Raw genomic sequence first — 14,654 nt, 5'->3', positions numbered from 1 at the left:
GGTTACAGTAATACTGAACAGCTGTCTCCAACTGCTGCTCATACTTTTGAACCAGCTGATGATCAAGATGCTGTGTGTTCCACGACAAGCTCACCTGTTCATAACACTAGATGGACAAAAGAGCATCCAATTGAGTAAGTTATTGGTAATCTGGCTAGTGGTGTTAAAATAAGAAGGCATGCAACTAGCAATTTCTGTATGCATGTAAATTTTGTGTCTACCATTGAACCTAAATGTCCTGATGAAGCAATCAAAGATCCAAGCTGGGCAGGAGCTATGCAAGAAGAGATCTCCCAGTTTGATAGGAATAAGGTTTGGACATTGGTACCTAAACCTGATGATGAAACTAAGAAAATCATTGGTACCAAGTGGGTCTTCAAGAATAAGATGGATGAAGATGGGATTGTGATCAGAAACAAAGCTAGATTGGTAGCTCAAGGGTTTAAACAGGAAGAAGGATTGGATTATGGAGAGACTTATGCTCCAGTGGCCAGGATGGAAGCTATCAGATTGTTCTTGGCATATGCTGCTAAGATGAACTTTAGGGTATTCCAGATGGATGTTAAATCTGCATTTCTAAATGGGAAGCTGCAAGAAGAAGTTTATGTCAAACAGCCTCCTGGTTTTGTAAGCAGTAAATATCCAGACCATGTATACAAGCTAGACAAAGCTCTTTATGGCCTCAAACAGGCTCCACGAGCATGGTACGAGACACTTCATGTGTATCTCACTGGTATAGGTTTTAAAGTTGGAACAATTGATACCACTCTGTTCTCAAAAGAGACAGATGGTGATCTCTTGCTGGTACAGATATACGTGGATGATATTATTTATGGATCTAAAAATGAGAAACATTGTCAAGATTTTTCAAAACTTATGTCAAAGACATATGAAATGAGCTTACAAAGAGACTTGCAATACTTTTTGGGATTGCAAATTAAACAACTTGATGATGGAATTTTTATAAGTCAGGATAAATATATCAAAGATATGCTAAAGAAATTTGGTCTGACCTGTTTAAAAGATATAGGGGCCCCAATGGCAGCAACTATTAAAATAGATGCTGATCCCAATGGTGAACCAGTCAATATCACTGAATATAGAGGTATGATTGGATCCTTACTTTATCTCACAGCCAGCAGACCAGATATTATGTTTGCCACATGTCTCTGTGCCAGATATCAAGCTGATCCTAAAGAGTCACACTTGCTAGCAGTCAAAAAGATATTTAGGTATCTGAAAGCTATTGCTAAACGTGGTCTTTGGTATTCCAAAGACCAGGATTTTGAGCTAATTGGGTATTCAGATGCTGATTTTGCAGGGTGTAAAATAGATAGGAAATGTACTACTGGTGGTTGCCAGTTACTGGGTGGTAGGCTAGTCAGCTGGATAAGCAAAAAGCAAAATACTGTGTCCACATCTACTGCTGAGGCAGAATACGTTTCTGCTGGTAGTTGTACTGCTCAAGTACTGTGGATGCAAAGCCAGCTGAAAGACTATGGTGTTCATGTTACAAAGACTCCAATTTACTGTGACAACACAAGTGCAATAGCTATCACCAACAATCCTGTGATGCATTCAAGAACAAAGCACATTGACGTTCGATATCACTTCATAAGGGATCATGTTCAAAAAGGAGATGTGGAGCTACATTTTATTTCAACAGACCAGCAGTTAGCAGATCTATTCACAAAGCCCTTAGATGAGAAACGTTTTAACTATCTCATCTCTGAGCTGGTTATGCTTGAACTTTAAATAAAAGAACATTTTTGTTGGTGTGCTGGCTCTAAAACATGTATGGCAAACCAGTAAGTCATTTTTGTTAACTTACTATCCTACATGTAAAACACTCAGCACAATAAGGTCTTTTACACTTTAGTTACTCAAAATATTTTTAATTGAAATAATAAATTGCTCACAAAATTAAACGATTCCTTAAATCTGAAACTCATTTACTCCCAATGATTTAAATTAAATTCTGACATATTAAATGTAACAAAGTATTTTGTATTTAATACAAAACTTATTTTGTGGTTTTTAAATCATTTTTTTGAATTAAAACCTGTTGCATTTAATGCTGAATGGGAGGTATGAGTGTTCAAAGCCGTATATATGTCAAATCAATAGTCTGTGTCCCCTCGAGTGTGCCAGTCCGTCACATCTGCCCATGCACCTGCTAATAGCAGTTGCCATTTTCTCTCACCTACCTTTTTCATCCAATCACAACGGTTAACAGAGTGTTTTATCTTCCATAATAACCTTCGGTTATTCAGTTTTCAAATTCACACTCTTCTCTTTAAAAATCCCCAAATCTTCAAATCAATTCATACATCCATCTTCTACGAAAGCATCAATGGCAGAACAACAACAACATCAATTACCACCTGCTACAAACCAGCCAGAGGAACAACAACCATAGCAACAACAACCGGTAGAACAACCACAACCAGAACAGTAACCACCACCGGTCATCGAAGAATAAGTGGTGCAGGGCCCTCTGTTCAACCTGCACCCAAGCCTTGTTAGGGCTGTAAATGCACCAGAACACTCTTCCATTCGCCTATCGAGAGGCAATGCTGCTCATGCCCTTTCAATTCCCAAATCCAAAGCCAACATGGGCTATGATACGCTTATCAATTACATACGACAATCACCACTGGTTCGAGCTATTACCAGTGTACCTTCTCGTCTTTATCCGGCCTGTTTGGCCAGATTCTGGTATACTGCCACCACGGCCACCACTCAACAGAACATTCCATGTATTCGTGGCATGGTGACTGAAACCCTAGCCTGCTCCATCACTGTTGATGCCATCCGACGTGCTCTCCAATTACCTATTGGTCCATTTGTTAATTCACCAACAAGTGATGAGTTTACAAGAGAAGTACTGGAAATTATAGGGTTTGATGGACCAGTGGCTCATACGCCCTTAAGGAAGTAGATGCCACCTCTGTGGAATTACTTCTTTGGCTTGCTGACCCATTGCATTAGTCAGAAGTCTGGGAGCTTTGATCAGTGCTCAGATTTTGAGCTGAAGATTGGTCACGGGATGCTGTTCAATTGAAATATTGATTATGCCGGTGAAATTTACTTAAGGTTAAGGGAAATGGTGCTTGCACCTAAATGAACACACTTAATCTCCTTTCCAAGGTTTTTGAGCCTTGTTTTTGAAAATGAGCTGGGTGAAGCTTACCAGCAGATTGCTGATGAATCATTTGACCTGCCTCCAAAACAAGGGGGAATGCCAAAAGATGCTCCTGCTGCTCCTTATAATGCCTTGACACCAGGCATGCTTGAGTATCTTGCTGCTCGAGGTGGAGTGAACCAACCGACTGCCTCTGGTGCTGCACCAGCTGAGGGGGAGGGACCTCAGGGAAAGCAAGTTGTAAAAAGGAAGAAGCCAGCTACCTCAACTAGTACAGCCACCGTCTCACATACTGGTAAAGCAGTAGTTGTATTAGAATCTAGTGCTCTCTGATCATAAAGAACAGCCCTAGTCTTATATACTGACTATCCACTTCTAGTATTGGAATCCGTTGCTTAACTATTTCTTGGTAACAGGCAAATCCAAACGAGAAAAAGCTGGCTCCAAGCCCACCACAGGGGAGATTGCACAAGTCTCAACTGCTGCTCCTGCAAAGGATATGGCTATGGAACCTGGTGCGTTTCTAGACCAAACAGCAGAAACTTCTAACATAATTCAAAATCTTTTAACTGTTGACTTGAAAAATGAAAATGGAGTTAAAGGTATAACCCTGGCTCCCAAGCTGAATGGTTTTAAAACTAGTGTTAAGAAGAGTAGCAACCCATACTCTTCTAGCCAGACACTTCCACATTTTTAAAAATTGAACTTAATGCTATATCCTCTACTTACAGTACAACCAGCAGAGCACATACCTGACCCCCAAATCAAACTTGAGCTGGGTCCTCATCGTGTTAAACCAGCTCAGGATACTGCACAGCCAATATGTTACTCGGATCCTGATAAGAGTCTCACTCCTACATCATTACCAGCCAGAACTCTTACACTATCTGGGTCAACATGTGTCTCCAATGAGTCAGCAGAGTCACAGCTGTACTTACAGACACCTTATTCTATCTCATTCAAAGGGCTGACCAAATCACCAGTCTGTCCCCAGAGACCAACAACAGATGCAATTGTTGAGTCAAATTTATTTGGTTCTACAGTTGTTAACATAAAATGTTCTATTGTTTCAGTTCTTAGCAGGGTAGATGAACAGGCAGAGGGGGAGCAAGTTAAAGATGTTATTTTTCCTACTGAGCAGATTGCTGCCTCTGCTACTGGTGTTGGTGCTACTGTTTCTCCTACTGGTAGAGCTGATGCTAGTACTGTTGCTTCTACATCTGCTGGTGATACTGCTCCCAGTATTGCTGCTTTCACTACTGCATCTGAAGTGGAAGATGAAATCATAGTGGACCCTCCTGTTCTTAAAAAGGTAATTGACAATATTGTCAAGGATGTTCTACTTGATGAACCTGTCTCTGAACCAACGGGTGACATTGCGTCTGCTGCTGCTACCGATGCATAGAATGTTCTTATGGATACTAGTAATTATGCTACTTTTCCATCTGATGTTATCATGGATGCTGGTAAAAGTGCTACTTTTCCATTAGATTCTGGTTCACGGGGTAATACTGTTCTGGAGGGTTTTGATTTTGTTACTGCTGGCTATGTTGGCTATGTTCCCATAGAGCAAACGGTGGATACTGATGCTACTAGTGTTATTCCAGATGTTTCTGATCTTCAATCGAGACACTTTATTACTGTGGATTCCACTGGTAATCTATAGGTGTCTGATTCCACACCGGATACTTTCTTTAAAGGTGCTGCAGATGCTGCTTCTTCACCTACTGCACAGTTACCTATAGCTGCTACTGGTTCTACGGAACCCGTTATGGATGCTGGTACCTCTGTTTCTGCCGCTACTGACTCTTCTCAGGCTACTGTTTCTGCTGAGAAGAAACCATATGTGTGCCAGGTGCCAGATCCTGATGAAGTTGTACCTAACTTCATCTATCAGGGAGCATCTATCACTCCCAGAGTTGCTCTGCTGGTGGATCAGCTAACTATTGATCCTCAAACTGCCATAGTCTCAGCCAGCAAATTGCCTCGCAAGGAGCTGACTGAACTATTGTCTCAGCTTGATCGACCAGCTAGAGAAGAAGTTTATGAGAGGCTGGCTACTTTAGAACAGATCAACGAGCAGCCATATTATCACTACTTTGGCATGACTCCAGCTGCTTCTCTATGGCCTGGTACATGGAGGCCTCTCAAGTTCATCAGAGATCCTACTACTGGTAAATATATTATGCAGAATATTCCTGATTCGCCGGTACCTTCTGATTCATCAGCTTCTTCCTCATCATCTTCTTCTTCTGATGGTAATGCTGATAAAGGTACTGGTAAGGATGAACCAGTCACTCATGATAATGTGACTGGTACTAAAGTCAAACTAGTAGATCTCACTGATGATGCTGTTAATGATGCTGACAAGAATACCAGTGGTTCTAAACCTTCGGGTGAAGGTAAAAATGATGGTGATCATGGTGACGAGTCAGATTTTGACCTTCCTCCTCCACCACCCCACGGAGGTAGTTCTGTGTTAGCTGCTACTGACCACCCCTCAACCAGCTATGTTAAATTTAATGCTGATGAGGTGGCTGACATCTCCACCCTGGCTGTCTATAAGACACTCGCAGAGGTTACACCTACTCTACAGTTCACCATTCGCACTGCTATTGTTAATAGTGTGACTAAAGCCATATGTAACGCTGGGCAAGTTACTACTTCCAATATTGAAGCCCAGCTCTCAAATAAGTATGTGCCTTTGCAGATCTTGCCGTGGCTGACATTGTCAAACAACATGAAGAGGAGGAGGACTTAAAGAAATGAATCATCTCTCACAATGAGTATACTGAGGATATTGCCCGTCTTCAAGCTGATTTGGATGCTGCTAATCGCAGAATTCTTTTTTTTTTTAATGAAGAGAATACGGTGCTACATGAGAGATTGGACTCGCAGGAACAGCAAATGGCTAACATGATTCCTGCTTCTGCCTATGTTCAAATGGTTGAAAATATGCACCGACTGGCTACCCTTCAAGGTGATGTTCGGGCTATTGTTGAACAGATGGCTATGGGTGTTGAAAGGAATGAAGTTAGGTCTTCCAACCTCCTTCTTCGACAATTTGGCGTGGATCCTGGTGCCTATCTTACTCCTGAAGTTGCTGACTGGAACAATTTTGCATTCTCTGTTCCAGATTCAGATAGTGACCTTGATGTACAGGTCTCCCCTGTTCACCTCTCTGCCCCTGCTGATGACAAAAATGGGGAGAAGAAATCTAAAAAGAAACTCAAAAAGAGAAAACAATCAGAGGGGGAGCATGAGCATGAAAAGGCTCCAAAACAACCAAGGAGAGATGGTGATGGTGATGGTGGTGATGGTACTACTGGTCAAGACTCTGGCACTAAGCCCAGCAACGCTCATACTGAAGCTGGTGTACAGGCAGCTGGTGAATCTCAACCCAGTGTGTCTACCACATCAGTGGATGATATTGGTTTTATCAGTAAGCCCAGTGATGTTTCTGTATTGGCTGTTGCTGAAGCTTTTGTTGTCTCTCAAACTATTGAAAGAAGAATGAAAAGAAAACGGGAGAGACATCAGAAGAGACATCAAGAATTAAATGATGCCTTCAATGTCAAATGGGATGCCTATGTTGCTCTTAAACATCACAGAATTGAGCATAGGAGATGGCTGACCCCAAAAAAGAGGGACATTGATGATGATCTGATTGGCATTGATAAATTCAAAAAGGATGCACTAAAAAAAAATGCTAAATTCATGGTCAAATACGACAAAAAGAAGGCAAAGCTGTATGCTGAGCGAGCAGACAGGATCAAACGGATGACTCCTGAAGAAATGAAAGATTATCTTGCATCTACTGAGTCAGGGGGAGGAGTTAGAGCTGACAGTTTTATGAAGTGGTTAGATGCTATGTTAGAAACCATCTCATCTTCTCGCCCAACATCTTCTGCACAGCCAGCTACACAACATAAGCCAGCAAAAACAATCAATCTTGATGATGATGATATTCATGGGGAGCATCTTGCTATTGTTCCTTACCTGCCTCCACTTGAGCCAGTATCAACACAAGAACCATCAGCTGAACTCATGCTCATAGATAAACAAAGGGTGAAATCTGCTCCTAGGGACAATCAGCCCCTAAGGAAAGGACCCTTATTTGAGGCAGCTGATGAAGATACTGAGGTGGTTGTACCAGCTGATACTAATCAGTCAGCTGGTACTAAAGACACGGCAAAGAGTGCTGTGAATGAAGACCCATCCAGAAGTGTGCTGCTGGGTGTTACAAGTGTTGAAGACCCAGCCAAGGTGGTTGAGCTAGGTGCTAATCAAGATGATGATATGGTTAATCCTGCTGACTTTACAGTCTGGGGGTAGTGGAGATCACTTATTTGTTCAATCACCTATCTCACCCCAGACCCTCACTTATTTTAACAGAATAAAGGATAATCGTGTCAATCAGTTTCCAGTGAGTTCATCTGGCATAGGTGAATCAACCATGTATCCTCCATCTTTCCCAAAATGTCATGGTAAACACAGAACTTGGGAAGATGATTCAGTTACCCGTGGTGAGCCAGACTTATTTAAAATGAATCCAGATGAAAGAGATGCTTACAGGCTGAAGATCACTGTACAAGAATTGCTTGAGCAAATACAAGCTGCTATTAATGAAAGGATACGCCAAGTTAGGTTGCTGCATCATCCCCTTGATCAGCCACTCTACATCACTGCCTTGACTTATGGCATTGAAATTGGTGTATACTTAAACAACAGTGGTCAAAGGCTCTCTACTGATGAGGAGAAAGCTCAATTTCAAGAGGCTTACCAGCTGGGTATGGATCTACGGGAGTATCGTGCTGCCCTTAGAACTGAAGAGGGTAGAAAGATGATTGAAACAGCAAAATCCCTGAAAATCACTACCGACGATTATTTGTTGGGCCTACAAGCTAAAATTCAAAGAAGGGAGGCTGCTGATGCTGAACTCGCTGAGAGGGTAAGGCTCCAGGATATAGAAGACAAATTGGCTGCGGATAGAAAGCAAGAGGCTGAGTCCCTAGAATTAGCCAAAGCCTTTGTCAAAGAACAGGATAAGGCATTTGATAAGATGGAAGCTGCTGAGAAAGCACCTGCTACTGCTCCTATAGAATCTGTTCGTACCAGTGAATTTCCTGATCATTTTTATAGCAGTAGGTATGGTGACGTGATGAATAGAAGATCCAATCCCATCAGGATCATCAAAGTGAACAGAGGGTCAAAAATAGCTTTCAATGTCATAAGGGAGAATAAGGTTCAAGAGAGAATAAACTATAATGAGTTAAGATCCCTTGGATTTAGTGAATGGATGGAGATCTTGGAGTATTTCATTGGTAAAGGTGAAAGTGCTATAAAAAATATACTTAAATCTGAACTCCAACAGCTCTTAAAGAAAGCAACAAGGTTTGGGAATGCACCAGTGGTGAATGTAGAAGAAGTCTTTTCTCAAAAGCCTAAAGGAAAGCAATCTACTGGTGAAGGACCACCGGAAAAGGCCCCATCATTCTACCTCCTCATATCCCTGTATTTGACCCTGCTGATGTACCTTATCTGTTCCCTGAAGCCTGGAGAATCAAACAAGAGGAGCTATCTGAAGAAGAACGAGATAAAGATAAAGATAGATAGTCTCCTATGTGCTCAAATTGTATCTTTTGTTTAATTCACTTTTCATTCTATTGTTGTTGTAATTACTGTACATATTGTGTTGTAATGAAAGTGAAATGAGTTTATCTTCAAAATCATATCAAATTATAAGATATGGATAACTCAGCAAAAGATCCCAAAAACAAACTTAAAAGGGACAAATTTACTGCCTATTTTTCATTAGGTCCCTCGGTGCTGACTTTAGTGTTTTCTCTGTATGTCATAGGTTTTGTCATCATCAAATAGGGGGAGATTGTTGAGTCCCCAAAATAATTAAGGATTTAATTATGACAAAACTGTAATTTATTTGCACTAAAATGTTATGTGCAGTTAGCACAAGTTTGTTCATGTATAGACAGCAGATATTGCTGTGTCGAGTGTTTAGTTTGCTGCTCAGTCTACCAGCACAAGGTAGACAGTGTTCTTCAATTAGCACAGGATGTGTACTCAGCTAATCAAGAACATGAAGTGGCTCAGCAATAAAGAACCAGCACAGCTGGAATGCAGCTTACTACACAAGACAGCTATGCTCCATTATAAGCATAGTAGTTTCCCGAATGGTCTACATCAATGGTACTATTCAACAGCAGTCAAAGACAAAGTTGAACAGAAAAGGACACGCGTCGGCGGCTAACAAGTGACCTTACAAGACCACATGGGAATGCAGAAGTTTAACGCATGTGCAGACATGGGTTATACTTTGTCATCACCTAGGGAACACAACATTCTATTTGTTTAATCAAATAGTGGTGCCAAACCGAATTGGGGTGTTCCTGCAAATGGCTACCAAAGAGGAAAGAAGAGAGCATGCTCTCTGATGTAGTTGTCTCCACAAGTACAGAAATCCTATGTACCAGTGGACAACAGAACCATTACACGGTTAATAGGACTACTATAAATTGTTGTATCCACTATTGTAACAACTAGCGGTGTGGGTTTATTTTTTTAGAGTCAAAACGTGTAATAGCTGTTAGTTTACCTCTTAGCTATAATCTAGGTAATCTGTATCAACCAACTATTATTCCGCCAAGGATAGTTGTGATTCTTTGTGATTCAATCAATAAAGAATAACTATTGAAAATTACCTGTGACTCTACTTATTTGCATGCTTGAATACTAATCGAGTTTAACTGTTAAGTTATATTAAAAGAAATTGTATTCACCCCCCCCTACAATACTCCTGTTGTTATCAAGGGACCAACATTATGTCGATAGATAAATGACTAAGTGAAGGCTGCTAATTAAAATTAACATGTTTTATTAATATACGTAATATAGACAAAATCTCAATTAAAGTGATACTCACTTTCACTAATTTTCTTTGTTTTTGTTCGATGCAAATACCAAATGAGATGTCCACTCTTCTTTTATTTTTCTTAAACCATACACCAACTATCGGGATGTTTATCTTTCCTTTTCTTTTAATTTCCAGCCAACACATATATACATCTATATGTATTACTCTCTTGTGTTAGATCAACTAGCGCACAAACCTCACCCATCTCTCTTATTTCTTTATGTTAATCAATTCTCTTTTCATGTCTCTTTTATTTGATAGAACTTAACATCATTACAACAAAACCATTACCAAAAATCATCACTCATAATCAACAAACTAACTGATGATTTCATTTTGTTCACTCGCACCATTCACCATCGAACACTCGTTATGTTGTGACTGATTTGATTAAACACCAAGAACTCCACCTCTTTTGTAAGTTTTCCTTTCTTCTTCTTCAACAAACCGCGTGCATAACCAATCACCATCTCCTTCCACGACCCCATAACCCTACTAACCGAAACTATCTCGCTTTCTGTTTTCGTTATCAAGAACAAAACACCACCAACACCACACGCTACAGGCTACTGTTGTTATTTTTGTTTTTGTTTTGAAGTCCACATCACAACCACAACAAACCCACCATGGTTAAGCATCTTCTGTTTTCTAACCAATTACCCAACAAACCATTACAACCCACCATTCTTTCTGTTTTGTCGAACATAAAACCACCACCAAATCCCTTTTATTAATTGCCGTTGTTTGAAGGGAAATCAAAGATGAACCCGTTTAATGAAACGGTTACGAAGAAGATGATAAGCGATTATGACGATATATGATTTCATGTAACCGTGATTATGACGATGAAGAGGTACGTATATGATAATGATATTGATATCGTGATGATATAGAATGGTGATGGTGATGGCAATTTGATTATGTGATGTTAAATTAATGATGATAATAATCAATTAAAACGTACGTTCTACAGCTTGTTTGCGTATGATTATTACTTTCTTGCTGCTACAAACCTTTACCCAACTCACTATTTCTTTCTTCATATATCCCTTCGAAACCACCACTACACTATCACCTTAACCACAATAAAATGCTACTGCTGCAGTTCCTTTATTGCTGCTATGGCAATCTTTCAAAACAGACTCAACTCATTCGAAATTCAACACTAAACTGCCACTAATGATCGTGTTTTTGCTACTGCAATTAACCGTTGTTTCTGTTCCAATTTACTGCTGTAGACAGTAGTCAAGAACACCTATTTTTCGATCCTAATTAGTCCTTTAATCTAGGTTATGATGTGTGATGATAATGATATATGATATAGGTCAATGTTGATGATAATTGATGATGTTGGGGAAGATGAGAACGATGGATGATGGAGACAGGAAATAATTGAGATGATAATGTTTTGTGTTCCTATCACCAGACGACCCCACCACAGCTAATTCCATCGTGCAAGTTAAATAAAAACATATTAGTGGACTTGTGTAGGCTTGGACTTAGATAATTTAATTGTTGGGCCGTTATTAACTATTTAGGCCATAATTGTCTTTGGGCCGAGACCCATTGCAGTATTTGTTGGGCCTAGCAAGTTAAAAAGGCTGATGAGATATGGTTGGGCGATTTCTTTTGGAAGAGGAAGAAGAAGCAGACAGATAGTGAATATATTTATTTAAGTGAACTTATAACAGAAAAGGAGAAGTAGAGTAGTTGGTTGGGTGTTGTGTTAGTGAATGAGAGGTCTTGGGTTCAAGCCTAGGGAAGGGTGTAGTGACCCGAACTTTTCCATGTTTATATTTATATATATATTAAATGAAATTGAAATTTTATATGATTAAGTATTTCCAACATGTTAAGCAATCAAACTTGTTAAGACTTGATTAATTGAAATAGATTTTATATAGACAATTGACCACCCAAGTTGACCGGTGATTCACGAACGTTAAAACTTGTAAAAACTATATGATGACATATATATATATGGATATATATATAGTTAACATGATATTATGATAAGTAAACATATCATTAAGTATATTAACAATGAACTACATATGTAAAAACAAGACTACTAACTTAATGATTTTGAAACGAGACATATATGTAACGATTATCGTTGTAACGACATTTAATGTATATATATCATATTAAGATATATTAATACATCATGATATCATGATAATGTAATAATTTAACATCTCATTTGATTTAATAAACAATGGGTTAACAACATTTAACAAGATCGTTAACCTAAAGGTTTCAAAACAACACTTACATGTAACGACTAACGATGACTTATCGATTCAGTTAAAATGTATATAAATGTAGTGTTTTAATATGTATTCATACACTTTTGAAAGACTTCAAGACACTTATCAAAATACTTCTACTTAACAAAAATGCTTATAGTTACATCCTCGTTCAGTTTCATCAACAATTCTACTCGTATGCACCCGTATTCGTACTCGTACAATACACAACTTTTAGATGTATGTACTATTGGTACATACACTCCAATGATCAGCTCTTAGCAGCCCATGTGAGTCACCTAACACATGTGGGAACTATCATTTGGCAACTAGCATGAAATATTGATAGTTAAAGCTAAGGGGTATAAAATACTATTAAATACGATACAATTTTACACAAGATATTTATTTATTTATTGAATGGATATACTTAAACCTTGCTACAACACTTATAGGCAGTGTACCTAATCGTACAGTAGTATAGTTTTTAGTAAGTCCGGTTCGTTCCACAGGGAATCTTTTAATCAAAGCTTAACGCTATATTAGTTTAAATTTATAAAAATACAAATATATATAAGTAATATTATTATTATTATAAAGGGGAGTTTTTACCGTTTAATGACCGGTTTGTCGATTTTAAAACTTTAGTCACAGTTAAAACCAAAATTAAAAATAAATACAAGACTTAATGTAAAGTAAATAACAATAATGAAATTGCGATACATAAAAGTGCGATAAAATAAACTTGCGATAATTAAAAAGTGCGATAATTAGAAGTGCAATTAAATATAAAATAAAGGAAATTAAATATGAAATAAAAGAATTATGCTTATTTAAACTTCCGTAATCATGATGTTTGACGTGTTGATTTTAGTTTTATGCCCATGGGTTAATTGTCCTTTGTCCTGGATTATTTAATATGTCCGTCTGGTTTTTGTCCATAACAGTCCATCAGTCATAAATATAAAGTGCGAGTATCCTCGTCAAATTATCCTTATACCCGAAGTTAAATATTCCAACTAATTGGGGACTTAAACTGTAACAAGATTTTAATACTTTGTTTAATAATTACACCAGGATGTCGACTGAATGTAACCCAAGGTTTTAATACTTTGTTATCAATTATGCCAAGTGTCCTTGTACATAATTTCACCCCTATTTTAATAATTCTAGTGGCTATTAATCCATTCCCGTGTCCGGTTAAATGAACGATTATTCGTACATATAAATATCCCGCCCATCGTGTCCGATTGAGTGTATATGGTTATTTATAGGGACGTCCAATTGTAAATCTTTATATTAACATTAACAAACTATCATTTAGTTAAACAAATATAAAGCCCATTAATAGCCCATAGTCTAATTTTCACAAGTGTCGTTCTTTTGTCCAAACCCCAATTATGGTACAAAGCCCACTTACCCAATTTTAATATTTTTAGCCCAACATCATGATTATTTCGGATTAAATAAGCATAATAATAACTTAGCTACGAGACATTAAATTAAAAAGGTTGAACATTACTTACAATGATTAAAAATAGCATAGCGTTACACGGACAAAATTTCGACTTACACCCTTACAACATTCGCTAACACACCCTTATTATTAGGATTTAAAATTAAAATTAAAATATAAATTATATATACATATACTACGTTTGAGTGAAGAAGAAAAAGATGTGTTTTGATGTTCACCAAGCTGCGAATTTTATAGGCATGTGGGCTGGAAAAGTGGCTCATGCGATCGCATGAGCTTTACCCTTCAAGGCCATGCGATCGCATGGCCAGCTGGGGAGGCTCACATGCCTTTGTTTTTTCTACCGACGGTTTTTAATAATATAATATATAAATAATTATAAGAATTATTTAAATATTATATTATATTTATGTGCATAGTTGACTTGTAATTTTTAGTCCATTGCGTCAAGCGTTGAGAGTTGACTCTGGTCCCGGTTCCGGATTTTCGAACGTCCTTGCGTACAATTTAATATCTTGTACTTTGCGTTTTGAATCTTGTACTCTTGTAATTTTGAGACGTTTCTTATCAATAATTGGAACCTCATTGATTGTATTTTTTACTTTTGAGCTTTTTGGTCATTTGCGTCTTCAATTCGTCAAATCTGTCTTTTGTCTTCACCTTTTATTATTTAAACGAATATCACTTGTAAATAGAACAGTTGCAACTAAAAGCTTGTCTTTCTTGAGGAATAATGCTATGAAATATATGTTCGTTTTTAGCATTATCAAATATTTCCACACTTGAGCGTTGCTTGTCCTCAAGCAATATAGTCTTGAAATACTAGAATCACTTCTTTATTCTTCACACTTT

Source organism: Rutidosis leptorrhynchoides, chromosome 2 (assembly GCF_046630445.1).
Source record: "Rutidosis leptorrhynchoides isolate AG116_Rl617_1_P2 chromosome 2, CSIRO_AGI_Rlap_v1, whole genome shotgun sequence".
NCBI classification, from domain to species: Eukaryota; Viridiplantae; Streptophyta; class Magnoliopsida; order Asterales; family Asteraceae; genus Rutidosis; species Rutidosis leptorrhynchoides.
Note: the sequence above shows the minus strand (reverse complement) of the source record.